This window comes from Callorhinchus milii, unplaced genomic scaffold (assembly GCF_018977255.1).
Source record: "Callorhinchus milii isolate IMCB2004 unplaced genomic scaffold, IMCB_Cmil_1.0 Scaffold46, whole genome shotgun sequence".
NCBI classification, from domain to species: Eukaryota; Metazoa; Chordata; class Chondrichthyes; order Chimaeriformes; family Callorhinchidae; genus Callorhinchus; species Callorhinchus milii.
The window spans coordinates 229,236-237,215 of record NW_024704787.1 but is presented as its reverse complement, the minus strand read 5'-3'; the positions used below and the strand labels follow the sequence as shown (position 1 = coordinate 237,215).

Genomic DNA, 7,980 nt, shown 5'->3' with positions numbered 1-7,980 from the left:
TGGAAGGATGCATCCTGTTTACCTAATTCCAGAAAGTATGAGGCGCAAATGAGTGCCCTTTCAGGATTGTGAAAATATCCTCCACAGTTTGATGAATAAGCAGAGTTGAACCATCACTCTGCAGAGGTTGAAGATTGCCTACAAGTCAATACCAGTGTGGGATATGCCAAGTTACCCTGAATACATGGAATTAAAGAAATTTACAACTCAATAGGAGGGCATTCAACCTTCCATTGAATTAGTGTCAATGTTTGCTTCTCCATTGAAGTTATGTATGCTGATCCCAATTCCCTGCTTATTGTGTCACTGATCAAGTAGCAGAATTGCAGGCCAATATGTGCTTAGAAGAGTTCACACCACAATAATAATAATAATAATCCTTGAATTTGATATAGCGCTTTTCACGTCTTCTAGACGTCTCAAAGTGCTTCACAGAATAAACTGGAAAGTGAATTGACTGGATTTTTGTGGGCAAAATGCGGCAGCCAATTGCGCACAGCAGTGTCCCACAAACAGTCATGGATTGAAGTGACCAAATTATTACTGTATTTTTCTTGAGGGTTTATCATCATGTGTGTAGAGTAAGGAAAGGTTTCGCTCTTCTGGGAATTGAACCCAGGTCTCTCGCTTGTAAGGCGAGTGCTCTAACCACTGAGCTACAAGACTCCAATAGTGCCCTGATCCTTTGTAACATGGGGATATGCATTCCTACAAATGTAATATCAGGATAATATTAGGTTTGCCCTTGAGTGTCAACATTCCACTTAGTTAATGATTAGTACTGGCATAACTTCACAACTGCCAGGAGCATATCTCTGAGGATTTCTAGCTCAAGCCTTTCCAATGGGTATACAGCTTATCTCCAGCAGCCTGGACCCCTTTACCTCTTTGGCCCAAGTCAGATTCAGTCATCAGCTGTGCGGCTCCTGGAAAGTTGCATAAAATGAATATGTGTCACCATATGTTTACATCCTGTGAAGTGCTTTGAGATGTCCTCTTGATGTGAAAGGCGCAATATCAAATGTAAGGATTATTATTAGATTTCTGTCTGTGTGAGACACCTGGCTAATTAAAGGCAAACTTCATGACAGTTTGGGGACTTTGATGTGCACCAAGTTATTGTCAAATTTAACTCCAAAAATACATTCATCACACTTGACAGGATTACTGCATACCCATTTAAGATGTTTCAACGTATAAGGTACAATATTATCGAAAATTTCTCAAAGTAAGTTTATTCCTTCCTTCCACATTCCCTCAGTGCAAGCTCTGTTTCAAATTTATTAGCAGTGGATAATGTTCAAACGTGCATCATGTTCAAATGATCCAAAATGATAATTGCAAAGAGGAAATATCATACAAATAAAGCAACAAATGCCAGCAGATTGGGCCTGTTTATCAGTTACTGGAGCTGTGGGAACCACCAAAATCCTTCTGTGTGCAGGAGAGAATTATCACACCATCAAACAAGCTGCAGCGGAAGCTGTGGCTCGCTGTGCTTGCTTGTGAATGACATACCTGAGTAGATAAACCACAACCTGCTGAACAAATGCAATACCTGGATGCATAACTTTGGGGAAAATATCACAACTCAATAAGGTAGAAAGATAACTCACATACAGCACATGTTAAATGCAGATTTGCACCACAGATCTATAACAATAATAATGATAGCAATATTAATACAATAACCATTGCATTTAATGTAGGACCTATAATGTTGAAACATGTCAAAGAACTTTACAGATTTTTTTCTGCAAAGTGTAGTGATTGTGTATTTGTAGCAAACACAGCATCCAATTTGCCCACAGCAATGTTCCACAAATAGCCATGAAGCGAATGACCAATTTTAATTGGAGATAAAAATTCTCTTCTCTTTTCGAAGAGTGCCTTGGGATCATTAGCGTCCACCTGAACAGGCAGATGGCACCTCAGTTTAATTTATCATCTATATAACAACACAGTACACCCCCAGCACTGTACTTGTGTGGCAACCTAGACCATGGAGTCAAGGTCCCAATGTGGATCTGACAGTGACGGCTCTCCTGCCGATCTGTAGTGAAAAAGAAGCATTTTACTTTCAGGTGCACGTGATTGAACCCTTTCTGATAACATCGGTGGAATCTTTCATGCTGTTTTTATTTTTTTCCTGACAGAACGCTACTCAAATAATGGTAGCAGAACTGAAAAAGTGCCTGGGAGCAAAGTTATTGAATATCGATTCACAGCTACTGCACTATCTTTACTTCCATTCTGATCAATTAGGGTGGGGGAGTATTGTGAAAATTCCACCTGCACACCTGCATGATGTCATTATGCCGTATATACTTAGAATGAAAAGGCATAAAGTACCGTGATTTTTGAATGCAAATGCCTCGGTTGCCCTCGGAGTGATGCTCAAATGTCAAGGCTGTCAGAAACCCTGTGTTAAAACTCTGAGTCTTTACACAAACACTCCGAAAGCTACTTTGCATTTTATTGGGCAAAAATGTGACTTAAAAGCGATTTGAAAAACAAGATTAAAAATAAAAATGCACGTCTGTACAGAGAGGAAAACTCACTCGGTTTCAAACCACTGCTCCTCCCAACACAATTTCCCACAAAACCACCACTGAATCACCGAGAATCTGCCCACAACGGAATGCACAGTGTAATAGGCTGAACAAAGGAATGTAAATACTAACCTTCAGGCGTTGCTTTGCAAAACCACCCTCAGATTTACCCACTACATTGCATTCAGTATCGATCAGCAGGCTTAAATGACAGTTAATTAAGAGATAAACCACAACTGCCAAAGAATGTGCATAGCAAAAAAAAACAGGCAAGCACATCAACAGAATTGGCAAATGCTGCCCTGTAGTATAGGGTGACCATATTTTGTAAACCAAATCCAGGGACACATATATAAAAAAATTAACTTACCACAATTCTTGATGCTGGCAGTCCTGGAGAAGCTTGTAGGATTAATGGCTGTATTTTTCTGATGAGTGTATTTGTTTCAGAATGTTATTGTTCTTCCACAGTTTGTTGCTGAATTCAAGACAGGGCAAATTTGGCCAGGGACACAATACCTCACCGAGGGAATGTCCTTGGAAATTGGGGACGTATGGTCACCCTACTGTACTGGGCTTTTTTTTAATGCATGGATTTAAAAAAATTCTCTTCCCCCTTTCAATATATTCACCTCCAGTTCTGTGAATCATCATGGTAGATAACTCAACACCCACTTGCTCATTCTTCATCCCAAGGCTGGACAGTGACCATCATTAGGCTATTCAACTGCAGGAAATGTTTTTGCCTTAGCCTGATTCTGTCCTCATCTGACACCTGAATTTACACCAAACCTTAGTCTGTAAAGACTAGTTTGCCGATATTTTCCCCTCCATCTTCTGTGGAGTCCTGTAGTGCAGTGGTTAGCACACTTGCCTTGCAAGCGAGTGGACCCGGGTTCAATTTCCAGGCAGAGAAAAACGGTGAGTAGGAACCCAGTTGTTAGTCGATTGGCAGATCACTTGCCCTCCCAAAAAAATTATACAAGTGTAAGGTGTTGCTCTGAAACCATTTTGCCTATAAATTAAAGTTCATGCAAAAATTGTGATTTAGTCTTAATCTGGAAGACATTTTTTCTGCAGTTCTTGAATATCCGATTCCAAACAAAGGCTGAATTGAAGAATTTTCCAGAAATCTGAGTGATCACAAGCATTAAGACCATGGGGAAGACATTTCACTACTGGATCTAGAATTACTCTATTTTCATAGCATTTTAGAAAATGTGGCAGAATTTGGCAAGTTGTTGAATTTTAGTCTTAACTTTAAAACGTTTTTTCTGTGGTTCTTAAAAAGTACTTCCAGGGGTTTCGTTCCTCAATAATTGCTACCCTATGCCCTGTGCTGGGAAGTGCGAATGCATGGGGATGGATTGAGTTAGGCTTTGATACATTCCCAATCTTCCAGCATTGCATGGCTGGGACCACAGCAAAATTTAAAAGGGAATTGAATAAACATTTGAAGAGGAAAATATAAAAAGAGTATGGGTAAAGAACATGGAATTGAAGTTAGAGAACATACTTGAGCTTGAGCACCGGAAAAGGGTCCAGATGGCTGTATCCTGTTCTGTACGCTCTTTGAATCTTCTCTGTTCTTTGTGCGTCTGGCATGAAGCTAAATCTGCGTGTTGTGTAGTTTGTCCTCTATTTGCCACCAATTTGGAGACTGCCTGCCTTGGAATGAATGCACATACAGAGCTACCGAGTTGTTACTGTTGCAGGAACATCATCAGTTGGACAGAAGTAACCTGTCTCACACCAGTCTAAGCCTCCTTCCAGTTCTCTATTAGTCAGTGAATAAGTCCAACATTCGGTGAATTCTGTTTCACAGTTGTAGAAACAGCCAACATTGAAAGATCAAAAAGTGACGTTGTTGTGAACTGACACAAGCTGGATATCCCGGCAGGAACCTTTTGTTCCACCAAGGTGTAAAATTACTTTCAGAATAAGATTAAAACTGAAATCACTGTTGAAATATAGCTTAACGTGCGAAAAACCGAGGCCCTCCTGATTGGTTCGCGTCAGCGACTCCGCACCTCAGGCGCCGACACCATCAGCATCCAAGGCTGCACTCTCCACCTCTCAAAGCCAGTCAGGAATCTCGGCGTTTTGTTTGACCCTGAGCTGTCCTTTCTCCCTCACATCCGCACCACAACTGGCACCGCCTTCCATTACCTCCGGAACATCGCCAGACTACGGCACTACCTCACCCCTCACGCTGCTGAAACCCTGGTTCACGCCTTTGTCACCTCAAGGCTGGACTATGGGAACTCTCTCCTCGCCGGCCTTCCGGCACCTCCTTCCACAAGCTGCAGGTCATTCAGAACTCTGCAGCTCGTGTACTGTCCCGCACCAGGCTTCGGGACCACATCACTCCCACCCTCGCTCGCCTCCACTGGCTCCCCATCTCCCAGAGGATTGATTTCAAGATCCTCATCCTCACCTACAAGGCCATTCACGGCCTTGCTCCCTCCTACCTCTCCAACCTACTATCCCCCTACCTACCTGCCCGTACCCTCCGTTCCTCCGGCTCCGGTCTGCTCCACGTCCCCCGCCCCAATTGCCCTACCATCGGTGGCCGGGCCTTCAGCCTCTCAGCCCCAAGGCTCTGGAACTCTATCCCCCAGTGCCTTCGCCTTGCTTCCTCCCTCTCCTCCTTCAAGGCCGGTCTCAAAACCTTTCTCTTTGACCGAGCCTTCAGCTCCCCTCTCGACTCTCTTCCCCCTCCTCGCTCCCTCCCTTCCCTCCCCTCACCCTGACCATTTCCCCCCTCCTCGCTCCCTCCCTTCCCTCCCCTCACCCTGACCATTTCCTCCCTGCTCGGGTCATGACCCAACTGTGCAGCGCCTTGGGACGTCCTCCTGACGTGAAAGGCGCTTTATAAATGGAATCTTGTTGTTGTTGTTGTTTTATGTTTTTTTTAAAAAAATGTTGTTTTGTAAGTGCAGCACCAATCTGACTTGCCTCTGAGAAAGTAACACTTTTGGGCACCTAAAGAAAGAGCAAGGATTTCGTCATGAGGGTGTGCCAACCCATGCACAAAATAGCAGTTGGCATACCATGGTTACATACTGGGCCATTAGTTCTGAGTACAAGGGAAGATAAAAAGCCCAATCACTGCTGTTCCTCTTGGGCTAATTTAACCATTGGTGGTTAAACAAATGATGATTTTGTTGCAAGTACCTTAAAAATACATGGGTCAGTCTCACTGTCCTTCTTGCTTTCCTCTGTACTTATGTTGCTGTGACCAGAACTGTATGAGTACTCTGGGTGTGTCCTGACCATTTACAATATGACTTATGGGGATCTAAACTCAGATGTTAAATAGTGTTAAATAACTATGTAAAATAAAATAAACATAGATAAAAATTTACTTAAAACGAGGAAGCATCACTTCAATATTACAGTAACTTCCATTTCTATAGCGTCCTGCATGCAGGGTAATCAATATTTGTGGCTGTGTTTTTACTAACGAGTCACAAATTCATAATGCTTTCTAAAATTGGGTACAAAATGACCTCTTTGTTTAGTCCTATCGTTCATGCGATGGGATTGATACAGTAGTTCCCACAAGTATGGCACTTGACATTTTCTACTGCAATTCCTTTTCTCCTTTGATGTACACGTATAGTACTAAAGTGAAGAGAGATAGATGATAGCTTGAGGTCAGAGGTCAGATTCTCTCCTGTAAAGCGCTCAGCAAGCATTTTGTTTATACTGAACCCAAGAACTCTGAGTCTCTCTATAACCATATTTCGATCCTTGTTTGTCAACTGATTTGAACCGTATAACAATAAAGGACATGCACGGATAATCCAGGCACACTACTGATAACATAAAAAGAATTGCATCCCAACAATCATTTTACACTAAATGATATCTCAGTCACTTTAAAAACATAACACAACACGCAATTATAAAAGGGATTAGCTATGTGTGCTGGTAAATATATTACCTTGCAATACTTTGCTTTATATTATATTACAGTATATTCTGTGAACCTCTTTCAGACGTCTGGAAGACTTGATAATAATAATAATAATAATAATAATAATGCTTGCATTTGATATAGCACCTTATTACATCTTCAGGACGTCTCAAAGCGCTAAACAGAATATACTGTATTGACTGTATATTTTGTGGGCGAAACGTGGCAGACAATTATGCACAGCAGTGACTCACAAACAGTCGTGGATTCAATGACCAATTTATTATTATTATTTTTTTGAAGGAATTATTACCCCCGGAAAAGCAATCTGCCAATCAACTAACAACCGGATTCCTACTTACTGCTAAGTAAACAGGTGTGTGGAGTAAGGTAACTTACCCAGGTTTCACCTTGCCAGGAATGGAACCCAAGTCTCCTGCTTGTGAGGTGAGTGCTCTAACCTCTGAGCTACAAGACTCCACAAGGCACGACATCAAACGCAAGGATCATTATTATTATTATTATTATTATTGTTATTATACCACAGCATCCAGGGCTTTGAAGGATTATTTCAAAGAAGATACAATAATCATTTGGTATAGCATCTTTGACATTGGGAAAATGTCTCAAAGCGCTTTACAGGATTTATTCTGAAGTGGAGTGACGATGGGGCAGCCCAATTGCACACAGCAATATAATAATAGTAATAATAGTAATCCTTGCATTTGATATAGCGCTTTTCACATCTTCTGGACGTTTCAAAGTGCTTCACAGATTAGACAGTAAAGTGAATTGACCCTGTATTTGTGGGCGAAATGCAGCAGCCAATTGCGCACAGCAGCATCTCACAAACAGTCGTCGATTGAAATGACCAATTTACTATTGTTTTTTTTGAGGGATTATTATCAGACGTGTGGAGTAAGGAAACTTGCCCAAGGTTTTGCCCTTCCGGGAATCGAACCCAGGTCTCTCGCTTGCAAAACGAGCACTCTAACCACTGAGCTACAGGACTCCACAATGTCCCACAAACAGTGATGAAATGAATGACCAACTTTATTTGGGGGATTGTTAAACAGAACACTGGAAGAAACTCCCTTTACTTTCCAAATACTGCCACGGAATCTTTAATGTCCGAATGGACATGCAAACCAGACTTCAATTTAATGTCTTGACATCTTCGACAATACAAAAGACACCGAGCACTGCATTGGAGTGTCAGCTGAGACTATGTGAATTCACTTCCCAATTTTGGGCTTGAACTGACAACCTTGGGAACTTTAAGCAGTAGTAGAAACAGTGGTACAAACTTTTAAGCTTTTCCCACTGCGACAAACACACACAACAAACAAATGTGAGAGGGGAAGCTCATGTGGAGTATACTGGAACACTAGAACGGACTAACTGGGCCAAATGGCTTGTTTCCGTGCTGTAATGTTCTATGAATTCTGTGTAATTCCACTCTGTGCTGAGTTAGCTCATTTTGGCCAGAGAAGTGGTTGGGGTGCT

General features: G+C 41.8%; 1 non-coding gene across 1 annotated transcript; it reads right to left on the bottom strand.

Moving 5' to 3' along the window:
* Positions 1 to 589: 589 nt before the first annotated feature.
* Positions 590 to 666, bottom strand: trnav-uac. Its single transcript has one exon. It is a non-coding gene; the product is annotated as a tRNA-Val (tRNA).
* Between the last annotated feature and the right edge of the window lie 7,314 nt (positions 667 to 7,980).